Here is a 13,006-nt window from a genome sequence, read left to right on the forward strand (position 1 = left end):
TACTTCCCTCCCGCAAGTTAAGGAAACTGGTAGCAGAAGCCTGTGATCTTTATAATTAGGAGTAGAGGACAAAATAGAAACACCCAAGGCCTGTCCTCTAGAGAGACTTAGGTGCGAGCGTTTCCCGGGCGGTTAGAACAGTTCGAGAGTAAATGACCCTTAGCTCCACAATACATACACAAACCCTCTCTTCTCCTGTACTGTTTTTCCTCTTCAGAGAGGCGGGTATACCCTATCTGCATAGGTTCAGGAAGCAAAGATACCGTGGAGTCAGGACTTGGAAAAGCGGGGGCTAACCTAAAAGAAGGTCTCCGGTTCCTCGCTCGAGTGTTCTGTCTCTCTCTTAAACGTTCATCTATACAAGAGATGAACGAAATTAAATCCTCTAAATTCTCAGGGAGTTCTCTGGTAGCAACCTCATCAAGACTTACTTCAGATAAGCCATTCAAAAATACATCCATATACGCCTGCTCATTCCACTTGACTTCTGACGCCAGAGACCTGAACTCTAGTGCATAATCCACCAGTGTTTGGTTCTCCTGTCTCAGACGCAACAGTAATCTGGCTGCATTAACCTTTCTACCTGGAGGGTCAAATGTTCTTCTAAAAGCAGCTACAAAGGCGTTATAGTTATAAACTAATGGGTTATCGTTCTCCCATAATGGGTTGGCCCATCTCAGAGCTTTCTCAATAAGTAGGGTGATAATAAATCCTACCTTTGCCCTATCTGTAGGATAAGAGCGAGGTTGCAATTCAAAGTGGATACTAATTTGGTTTAAGAAACCACGACACTTCTCAGGAGACCCACCATAGCGTACTGGGGGGGTAATGCGAGAAGAAGCACCCACTGTGGCTACCTCTAGACCTGAACCGACAGGAGAAACAGGGGTATTACGTATCTCCTCTGGTGGGTTATTGGCACGAGATAATAGAGCCTGTAGCGCAAGCGCCATCTGATCCATTCTGTGATCCATGGCTTCAAACCTAGGATCAGGAGAAGCCAGCTGACTGTTTGTACTTGCAGGATCCATTGGCCCTGTCGTAATGTCAGGATCGGGACAGGGATCCAACACGCAGAGTACAAACAGTAGCCAGATACGTATACCGGACCTTAGAATGGCCGGACTAACGTAAGTAGTACAGTATAGAATGGTCAAAGACAAGCCGAGGTCGAGGGTAACAGAAGACAGGTAAGCGAGAGACAAGCCGAATCAAGGGTAACAGAGATAAGCAGAGTAAGGTAAACAAGCCGGGTCAAAACCAAAAGGGATAATAGAATACACAAGCACTGAGTGACTAGAACAAGCTAGAACCACGACAGGGCAATGAGCTAATGAAAGAAGCTCTGTTAAATACCCTGTTCAGAGCAGTAACCACGCCTCCGAGGCGTCCTGATTGGTCCTGCAGCAATTGAGTGACAGGTCGTTCCGGAGGAGTGTCCTGATGACAACTTCCTGCCTAGATGCTGTAAAAGGCAGTCACTCCCTCGCGGCCGGCCTTGCATGACCGGATAGACCGTGGGGAAGGGAGCCATCAGGCCGTCTGGATGGAGGAACAGCTAAGTCTCTATCTCTTTCGGAGGTAGAGACCACAGGTACCCTGACAGAAAGCTAGTAAGGAGCTTTACTCTGAGGTATATATGGAACTAAGCAGAGGATTACCTGTGGCCCCATCACCTAGTGATGTGGACTGGGGTGTAAGACCTTGGAACCGCTGATGCAGCGCTTCTGCAAAAAAGAGACCAGCGAAGGAAGCCATGATGTAGCTTACCTTAATGGAATGTTTAGACATGAAGTAATGGCTTAGTACTCATAGTATGTGGCTGACCTTGGATACGTAAAACGGAGTGACAGTATAGGAGGTATAAATAAGATGCTTGATATGTAGGTTTAGAGGAAAAGGCAAAAAGTACAATAGTTTAAAAAAGTCTTGAATCAAGCAAACTCTACTTGTGACATGGAACAATATACAAAGCCCTGGCGTGAGTGATAGAGTAGTCGTGAAACTGCGTGAAGCGTGCGTATCTCTATGAGGTGTAACTGTGTGCTTAGTCCAAGATTATCTCATGAAAAGGTTGTATCCTTGATGGTTAAGTAGGTCGTTGGGAGACCTTAAACTGGGCGTGAAAGAGCTTCAGCGGCTGTGTTGTGGCACCAGGAATGTAAAATCATACTAATAAGAACTGAGAGGTTGCTGCCAGCCAAGTCAGCCTATTAAAACAGCCACAAAATGGTTAGCAAGGATGGCCGCCCGAACGTAGGCCAGTTGCCATGGTGAAGGGTGAATAGATAGTAGATTAAAGGTGTTGGACAAGTCCATCTTGCTCAACCAAGCCTTACTACTTGTTAAGTGGTAGCTTGTATGGCATGATTGATTTGCGTTGTGCAGTGAGAACTCCATAGCGGGAATGAGAGAGTTTGATGCTGGGAATGGATGTAGAGTGCGGTGCGGAAGAGGTCTATGATCAGACGTATTATAGGGTATAGTGAATTTCTACATCGATGGGAATGGTACGCCAAGATGAGAAGTGTGAAGAACGTAAGGAGGCGATCGTGAACCCAGCGTATGACTGCTGTGGACAGAAGGTGGTCCACCTTAAGAGGGTCAATGGGTGCAGATAATAGGTTAGGGCCTATGAGTGTACCTGTGGGAATGATGATAAGGCCCGTGTGAACCCCTGTGAGAAACCCAGCACCAGAATCTACCAGATGCCTAGCTGCGTGTAAATGCAGATAGTATATTAGGATAACAAAGTTAACCTTAGTTGGGCATATCTTAGGTGACAGATGGGCTGCGTATGTGGAATAGGTGTAGGTTCTGGATCAGGTGTGCGAAACCCTGCATGTAGTGAAATAGCCTACCCCAGTATTAAAGTCATAGTGCACCCGAGCTTTCCCCAGAAATGAAGTGGTCAGCCCAGCTTGTCCCTCTGGCCGCCTCCCTGACTAGTGCGTGGGGTGAAGGGGTGGTGAGAAGTGGAAGTAGCTTTCTATGCGAGAGGTAATGATAACAGAGGGATGTAAAGCTTTGTTAAGTCGTGGGTGTCACTCTTTGGAGTACTGAAATGAAGCCAATAATATAACCTTTGTACTGTATGGAGTCTTGTGAAGTTGAGTAGTGATGTTAGTTTAATGTCCTTTCCATCGAGAATTACTATCTCCATGGAAATTGGAACAGGGTGGGCCGGTGAAACATATGGAGTAGTGATAGTGGGTGGTAGGGGACGGGGAGGGAAATGAGGGGTAAGCCAGACTGTATGACCAAGATCGCCAGGTGAGCGCCTGCCAGGCTTAATGAGACACCTGGTGTGGCTATAGCTGATTCCATTTATCAGCCTGTTAATCATTTGGAGGTTGGCCAGGATAGCGACTAGGGTCTCCTGATTGGAATCTGAGGAGTAAGCTGACGGCCCTTGTGAACTAGAACCGGGCCTGGGAACATTGGGCTGAGCCGTTGTGAGCCAGTGTAGTTCTGCCTTACTGGCAGTGGCTGGGGAGAGGATAACCCTGTGTCAGAGCTCTGCTGAAATTTTTTTTTCTGAAAAAGAAATAATGATTTGGATAAGTAATGTGTCTTAGAGGTATGGATGAGACTTTCGGAGAACTGGCCTGTTAGCTAGTGCCGAAGCGAAGAATTTACCTAGTACCAAGTGACAGGTGAGGCCCTGCTAGTGCCAAGTGGCGGAGAGAGGCTCTACCTATGATTTGGGCCGAGGGGATTTTTGTGGCCACTTGAACGTGGTGGCAGGATGTCGGCCTCTCGGTGACTGTAAGATTCAAAACGTGTGGCCGTGACATGGGAAGCCCTAACTGTAGCCCTAAAGAAGGGCGATCGAGGTGGTTAACTATGATTTGGTCGTGGGGCTGAACCTCGGTGTTGAGGTGGGGTGTAGACCTTGCGGGACCGTAGTATTACTTAAGATAGCTAAGGCCAGCGCCTAACCCTCAATGCCAGCTCTCTAGCCTAATGGGGCTTGTCTCTTAGAATGGTGTGATATAACGTATGTAGATACTTAACCTTGAGTGTTTGTCCTCTTTATTTGGGCAATGTGACCGAAGATTACAATATATTCTTGCTTCTGCAGGGAACGGGCCCGGTCCGGGAAACCTTAGTGGGATTGAGATGCTAGTGGGCCTGAGGCGTGCCACTAATATAATGAGTGTAAAAATGTAGAACGTATGAGAAGGTGTGTATCAGAGATACTGTAACGTACGAACATGGGTAAGCTGAGGAACCTGAATGTTGGTCCGTAAATTAGAGACAAGCCCCTGGGTTCCCATAAATGTGAATTTTTATTTTTTTTAATGATACGAAGGCAAAGTGAGGCCTTAAGGAGAAACGTAATCGTAGTGAGTAAGATTACCAATACCTGATACTGCAATGCAGGGAACCAGGTAGACTGTAGGTTGTTGATGGCGTAGGACTTGGTGTCTAAGTAATGATATGTAGAAATAAATGACAAAACATGTACCGATAAATATATTAGTAATATGGTGGTGATTAAGATATTGTTGTTGACATTTTGTGAGAAATCTTAGCCCAGGTACGTTTTGAAGTGCAGAGCCCACTTTGGGAGGTGGGGGGTTGTATGAGGCCATGGAGGCTGAATGAGGCCTCAAGGGAAAATGTAAAATGGTAAACCTTCTTACCTGTTACTGGAATGCAGGATACTGGGTACATCTTCTTGGAGCTCTGTTTGAAGAAAAGTACAAGTAGTAGCAAGGTGGTGTAGGTTTGTGTGATTTATGTTTTTAAACGCCGTGAGGAATCTCAGAACTGGCCTGTTGGAAGTTTAGAACCCACTTTGGGAGGTGGGGAGGCTGAATGAGGCCGTGGAGGCTGAATGAGGCCTTGAGGGAAAAAGAGAATAGGTAAACCTACTTACCTGATACAGTAATACAGGGTACTGGGATACCGCTTCTTGAAGACTAATAAATGCAATAATGTCTGAGAAGCCTGAAATACATCGAATGACCAATAGGCGTCAGTGTGTAGGTGAAAAATGCAGTGGTTTATTGGTTTGTACATGAAATGCAATAATGTCTAAGAAGCCTGTAGTACACCAAAAGACCAGTAGGGGTCAGTGTGTAGGTGAAAATGCAGTGGTTCGTTGGTTTGTACATGAAATGTAATAACGTCTGAAGTACACCGAAAGACCGGTAGGGGTCAGTGTGTAGGCGAAAATGCAGTGGTTCGTTGGTTTGTACATGAAATGCCATAATGTCTGAGAAGCCTGTAGTACACCAAAAGACCGGTAGGGGTCAGTGTGTAGGTGAAAAATTGTATTTCTTTTGTAGATTTAACCGAACAGATTTTTAACCCAACAGATTTTAACCAAAACAGCTTTTAAACAACAGATTTTTCATGAACAGCTAGGTGAGTATAAGGTAACGAAATAACCGTGCAAACCGAAAGGAAACTGTAAAGTGAGGACCCGTGCTGTGCTGAACGCCGTGGGAACTAATCCTGGCGCAACAGGTGGGTCAACTTACGGTTTGAGAGTCCCTGAGACACCAAATGCGATGCTGACCGGAGAGAAGGCCACTGGATTAACGGAAAGCCCTGCTGCAGGATTCCTGGACACAGGATTTAGTTACATTATATGATCATACATTGCATAAGCCTGATCATATAATGTAACTAAATCCCCATTTATTTTTTTTGCCTAGATTAGGTGTTTTTAATTTTTTTAAAAAAAAAACTAATAAAATCTGTCAACATTGAAGTTGCTGTTTAGTAGATAGGAGACTGCGCTGGATCTTGTGTATTGTTTTTTGTATAATATGGCCCCCAGCAGCACCCCATTTAAGCATGTTCAGTTGAGTGCAACCATCCCCCCATGTTTCATTTATATATATATATATATATATATATATATATATATATATATATATATATCTCCATATACATAATTACATAAATATATATATATATACATTATTTTTTATATATATAAATTCTATGTGCATATTTATGTAATTATTTATTTTATTTATAAAATATTTTACCAGGAAAGATACATTGAGATTTCTCTCGTTTTCAAGTATGTCCTGGGTCCACAAATCATTGCATTGTTACATTAGGGTACAATAAAATGCAAAAACAATATTAATACACAATATGTACAAACTTTAACATAGAACAGGTAGGAAATATATAATCAACCATGACAGGTGCATTCTGTTTTGAGGTATGTAGAGAGGGATCTCTTAAAGGACTTAGGTTAGATTTAAAATTGTGCGGGAGGTTGTTCCACAATTGCGGCGCTGTGTAGGAGAAGGAGGATCGGGCTGCTTTCTTTTTGTATTGAGGTAGACTAAATAAAGTGCTGGTACTGGATCAGAGGTTATAAGAGGTGGGAAGCATTCTGCTCAGGTAGGGTGGAAGCTTCCCAGAAAAGCTCTTAAACACAAAGCTGGAAAGATGAAGGGTGCGTCTGGATTCCAGCGACAGCCAGTTTAGTTCTTTTAGCATGTCAAAATGGTGGGTCCTGTAATTACATTGTAGCACAAATCGGCAGAAAGAGTTATACAATATATTGAGTTTATTAATGTGGGATTGCGATGCAGATGCATATACTGATACCGGAGAAACTGACGGAAGCCAAGCACAGAGAGATGGACACAGGTTTCTTCAGGAAGGAAGAGATTCTTTATTCGATTCACCGACCGGGGCTCAGAGGGACTTATGTCACCAAAAACAGCAAAGATCTGAGCCCAGAACTGACTGTGTAAATGCATGATATAGACATATAGCTCCTCCTATAGTTAACTCTACCCCCATATACTCTTTACACAATCAGCTGAACAAAGCCTAACTTCCCTTACTTATTAGACCACATGGCTCACCCAGAACAATGGAGGAGGGGGGAAGTGTTTTCAGTTTCTGCATTCCTGCATTTGCTCAATACGGTGTTGATTGTATCTTAGCTACGTGAAACTAACTAACTGATACACCATTTACACATATGCCACATGGCAATCTTGTCCTAGTAAATTTATTTTTACTGAGATTCCACCACATTCCCCCCTTTGATGCTTCTGATATTTCACAATTCCAGATGCATCACTTAACCATAGTTTGCTTACACCTCAGGTTGCCATGAATCAGAACAGACCTCGTAAGCATCTTAGCATCCTTACAAATTCCTTTAGCACTCCTCATTCTGATTCTCTCTGGGCTAAGGGTTCATACTTGCAAACAGCCATTACATGCGCAGCTGGTTTCCTTTCTGTCGTGCTCTCTATGACACTCTGTATGGACCTAATTACCAATGGAACCAAACATGGTAGAAAGAGACACACTATAATCAACATGACTCCTCCTACCAATGTCTTGATCCCTCCAAGCTGCTCGTACCTACTTCCAAACCAACTACTAGAATTGTACCCGTTCCAGGCTTAAGTCGGTACATGCGTCAGTTTAGCCATGTGGCTTGTGAGATCAGCCACTGCCTGCCCTTCATCATCTATGTGCAGACAACAGTTGCTGAGATTGAACTTTCCACATACACCTCCTTCTATTTGCACTGGAAGTGAATGGAGGACTTTATCAACAGCCCAACTGGTTTACCTGGTAAGAAGGCTATGTGCTTTACAGAGGAATCCATAATTGCCTAATGGTAGAATGAGGCTTGAATCCCTGTATTAGAATACAATAACACTTCATGGGCATATAGTTTGGCTGTTAACCAGTTCCCTCACATATTACATCCCTCCTATTGGCAATGAAGCGCGCTAAGGTAGCCAGTGACACTCATTATCTTCCCAGCTACCTACATTCAAGGATGCTAGCTTCTTTTTATGATTCACATCATAAACTTTAACTCCCAAGGTCTCTCCTGTTTCAATTGGCAACAAGAAGAAGGATGGTTTGAGCATACCCAACACACATGCCCCTTCCCAGTCCTGTGGTAACTCCGAATATACTTTCTTACCACAGATCCAGTACAAATTTGCTGGGGCTCTCCAGGTAGATGTGATGGATAGGTCAAACCACACATCCTTTAAATTGGCGTATCTAGCAAACGGGTTAGATGGTTCTGAGACATTTGAAGCCGACCACCAAGTTGTATTCTTTGTATCATCATCATAAGCTTTTTGCCCTAGACAAGTTAATTCTCCTACAGAAGTATTATACATCATTCCTTTCCTCGCTATGCAAACATAACCTATGATGGAGGTCTTTAATCTCCACTCAGATTTACCTCTAACACTCATATGATAATCGGCTTGTGTAGATATTAATTGGTCAACTGCCTCAGAACCGGACATTACCTCCTTTGCTTCCCAAGGCCATTGGTCTCCCATGTTAGTACCTCCACACACATAGCAGTTGGTAACATTAAGACTACCGGCAATACTTTCGGCTAAATCTATGAACAGGTTTTTAGCATTATGGGGGATCTTATTATCTATACTCATCTCTTCATAAAAAGAATGGTATACTTGATGAGTTTGGGAGGTTACCGTATCAGTCTCTATCCCTATAAACAATACTGTCCCAGGATCTAAACCCGTCCCATATATTTGAAACCCAAATAAATTACCATATTTATCTAAGAACTTGTCGGGGTTATTTATAAGTATATGGATTGGATTGCATTCCATAGACTTACAGTATGGACTGGTAGGCAACTTAGTCACAATCATGTCCTTGTCTGCTGTCTGTCCCCAAGTTGCCCACCCCACACAAGACCAATATGGGCAAAAGTTATAATCTCTATTTGGGCATCTAGGACTTACTTATTTTTACTACTGGGACAAATATATTTATCATTAGACCCATATGTTCTCTCCCATCTAAGATCCCCACATACATTCCACGGCTTTCTACCACTTGATATTGCTTTACATGCATCAAATAGCAGAACACCCGAAGAATGTACGGTTTCTAACTCAGTTTTATTTATTAGGGTACCCTGAGGATCTCCATTCCCGAGGGTCAACCAAATTGTACGGGGTTGATACTCTGGACTGAAGCACTTAGGTTCTCCTACTCCTAAATGACATACACTATATTCTATACCTAGATATATACACCTAGACACATCACCTTTACACTCATATTGTGAATGCCAAATTAGGGTCTGGGAAATATGGTTACCTGTTCTTGTAGTCTTAATGCATACCTCACAGCTAGGAGTGTCGGTACCTCTACCTTCCTGAATATAAAAAGACACAAAAATATACATTATCAAAAGCACTTCTTTCGACGTCTTCATCCTCAGTCTTCGTCCGTGCGATGGCACCTCAGCTTCCAGGATGTAAGGGCTGCAGGGAATGGAGTTCTGCTCGTCTTCACAGGGGTCCCTTCGAGACTTTCCTGGCTTTTAATAACACGTTGGTGAGCGGACAGGCGTTATTATGGCCGTCAAAAACACTCACTTGTAGATCTTTGTTGATGTTCCCTTTTAACAATATTATCTTCGCAAAAAACACTTTTAATCCAACTCGGTCACACGCTTCAACTGGATCTTGCAAGGATTCTCTGGATCTATGGTAGCTTGTCAGGAATCTGCCGCTGTTTTTTTTTTTTTTTTTACCCTAGAGTGATGAATCCACGGAGTCACTTCTACAACCTTTACAACTGTTGGGGTAGATAAAAGAACAACATAGGGACCTCTCCACTTGGAACCTAATGGAACAGTGTTCCATTTTTTTTATCCACACTTGATCCCCTGGATGGTAAGAATGAACAGGTGGATAAATATTCACAGGTAATCTATCTTGTACCCATTTCTGTACCTCCTCCATAGTTTTACCCAACTCTACAACCTGCTGCCGGGTAATTCCTTCTCCCAACTGACTCAAATCCCCCGTTAAGTTACCAAGTATGGAAGGTGAATGCCCATACATAATTTTTCAGCAGTACCCCAGAAACAAAAGAAAGCATCTTTGAGGTCTAGGAAGGTATAGTAGGTTGCCCCACCTGGTATTAAAGCAAGCAGATTATAGGGGATGGGTACCACTGGGTGTATATTGACTACTGCATTATTAACTGCGTTTAGATCTTGTACAGGATGATACTCATCTGATCCCGTCTTCTGAACAGGTAATAATGGAGTGTTCCAAGGGGAGGTACAGAATTTTAGGATGTCATACTTTGCACACTTATCCACATAGGTTTGTATATTTTCCTTAGCCCTCTATAATATATGGTACTAACTAAGGCTAACAGGATATGCTCCAAGCTTTGATTCAATGTGTATTGGTGGAATATTGCGAGCAAGTCCTGGAGGATTATTCTCTGTCCATATTCTTGAAATGTCAAATAAGGATTCATCACTCTTAGGGTCTGTATTTGTTATTATAGAGTAGAAGTGCCATTCTTCTTCCTTTTGCACCGATACTGATATTATGCCTGGTGATCTATTAAACTTCAGAGACGTTGATCCGTTGGGTTTAAAAGTTATCTGGGCTTGAAGCTTTAATAATAGATCTAGTCCTAGAAGCTGAACTGGACACTCCAGCATATATAGGAACTGGTGCTTAACAAAATGGCCTCCTAGAATACAAGTATGACTCCTGAGAATTGGTCTAGCAGCGCTTTTCCCAGTAGCTCCTATCATAATTATAGTCTTCCTGAAGGAGGAGCAGGGCCGGCGCGTCCATAAGGCGGCACAGGCGGCCGCCTTAGGGCGCACCGGCTCCGGGGGCGCAAGATTTCAGTGACCGGCAGGAGGGAAGCTCTCCCTCCTGCAGGCCACCATCTCCGCCCCCCAGTGCGGCAGGGCTGCGATCAGGCGCTGCGAGGGAGCTCTAACCTCTCTGCTCTGCTCCCTCGCGCGCTGTCTAGTGATGCCGCGGGAGCCGGAATATGACGTCATATTCCGGCTCCCGCAGCATCAGCAGACAGCCCGCGAGGGAGCAGAGCAGAGAGGTTAGAGCTCCCTCGCAGCGCCTGATCGCAGCCCTGCCGCACGCCGCCCTGCAGCCCCACTGGACCCCAGGGAATGATCCACACCAGCTCTCCAGGTAGGGAGGCTGGGTGGATATTATTTATGTATTAAAATAATTTGTGAATGTATGTGATGTGTCTGTGTGTGAGAGTGTCTGTGTGTGAGAGTGTCTGTGTGTGAGAGTGTCTGTGTGTGAGAGTGTCTGTGTGTGAGTGTCTGTGTGTGAGTGTCTGTGTGTGAGAGTGTCTGTGTGTGTGAGTGTCTGTGTGAGTGTGTGTGAGTGAGTGTCTATGTGTATGTGTCTGTGAGTGTGTGTCTGTGAGTGAGTGTGTGAGTGTGTGTGAGTGAGTGTGTGTCTGTGAGTGTGTGTGTCTCTGTGTGAGTGAGTGTGTGAGTGAGTGTCTGTGTGTCTGAGTGTGTATGTGTCTCTGTGTGAGTGAGTGTCTGTGAGTGTGTCTGTGAGTGTGTGTCTGTGAGTGTGTGTCTGTGTGTGAGTGTCTGTGTGTGTGTGTGTGTGTGTGTGTGTGAGTGAGTGTCTGTGAGTATGTGTCTGTGTGTGTGTGTGCGTGAGTGAGTGTATGTGAGTATGTGTCTGTGTGTGCGTGAGTGAGTGTATGTGTTACTGTGAGTGACTGTGTGTGTGAGTGAGTGTCTGTGTGTCTGTGAGTGTGTATGTGTCTCTGTGTGAGTGAGTGTGTGAGTGAGTGTCTGTGTGTCTGAGTATGTATGTGTCTCTGTGTGAGTGAGTGTCTGTGAGTGTGTGTCTGTGTGTGAGTGTCTGTGAGTATGTGTCTCTGTGTGTGTGTGTGCGTGAGTGAGTGTATGTGTTACTGTGAGTGACTGTGTGTGAGTGTATGTGTGTCTGTGAGTGAGTGTGTGCGTGAGTGAGTGTGTGCGTGAGTGAGTGTATGTGTGTCTGTGAGTGTGTGCGTGAGTGTATGTGTGTCTGTGAGTGACTGTGAGTGTGTGCATGAGTGAGTGTATGTGTGTCTGTGAGTGTGTGCGTGAGTGAGTGTATGTGTCTGTGAGTGACTGTGAGTGTGTGCGTGAGTGAGTGTATGTGTGTCTGTGAGTGATTGTATGAGTGTTGCATGTGAGTGTGTCAGTGTATGTGTGTGTCTGTCAGTGTGTGTTTGTGAGTGTCTGTCAAATCAGTGAGAGTATCTTTGTCATTGAGTCTGTGTGTGACTATCAGTGTGTCTGTCAATGAGTGTCAATCAGTGTGTGTGTGTCAGATCAGTGAGTCTCTGTGTTTGTCATTGAGTGTGTGTGACTGTCAGAAGAACACTAAGGGACAGGGAAGGGAGGGGACCAATAATGGACGGGGAGAGGGGCTGGTTAAGAGGCACATAGGTGAAGATGTTATTTTTGAATGGGGGGGGGGCGGAAAAATACATCTTCGCCTATGTACCCAAAAATCCTTGCACCGGCCCTGAGGAGGAGCAACTAGGTTAGTTACCACAGAGTACTCAGCACCAGTGTCAATCATGAAAAAGCTCCTCTTTCCCTCTATTGATACATCGACCATAGGCTGCACTCGGCTAAAGGGGGATGGAGCCCAGTCGGTATCAATAGTCTTCCATGACAGTGTCAGCCAGACCGACAAAATCTCTATCTTCTCTATCCCTTAATCTCTAGGTAGGGGAATAGTATACTACTGTCATTCCCTCCAAGACTTTCTCTATGGCCACCTCTGTAACCATCTCGTAACCTTCTCTCTTGTCTTATCTATAACTTGCTTTATATTCCCTCTGTGGGCAGTCACTTTTCCAATATCCTTCCTCTCTACAATAAACACAGTGATTCCTACTTCCTCCCTTACTCAGCCTATTCTCAACTCCTCTATTCACCTCTCTTCCCTGTCTCTCTACACTTATGATAGCTACAGCTAGCATATCTGCCTTCATCCTCATTTTACGTTCTTCCTCCTGCTTTGTTTCAATCTCCCTGTTCATATACACCTGAACTGTGATATGGACATTCCTACAAATCCCTTTAACTTTAGCAATTTTCTTTTGATATCACCTTGGGTCTGGCTGACAAATGCTGAGTTGTTCATTCGAGAGTTCTCAGGGGCCTCTGGATTAAAAGGAGTATATAATCTAT

At 44.2% G+C, this 13,006-nt stretch overlaps 1 protein-coding gene across 1 annotated transcript in view; it reads left to right on the top strand.

Moving 5' to 3' along the window:
• The window catches only part of JAK3 (Janus kinase 3), a 329,337-nt gene that overhangs the window by 224,157 nt on the left and 92,174 nt on the right, over positions 1-13,006 (top strand). The window lies entirely within an intron of this gene.

Source organism: Pelobates fuscus, chromosome 5 (assembly GCF_036172605.1).
Source record: "Pelobates fuscus isolate aPelFus1 chromosome 5, aPelFus1.pri, whole genome shotgun sequence".
NCBI lineage: Eukaryota > Metazoa > Chordata > Amphibia > Anura > Pelobatidae > Pelobates > Pelobates fuscus.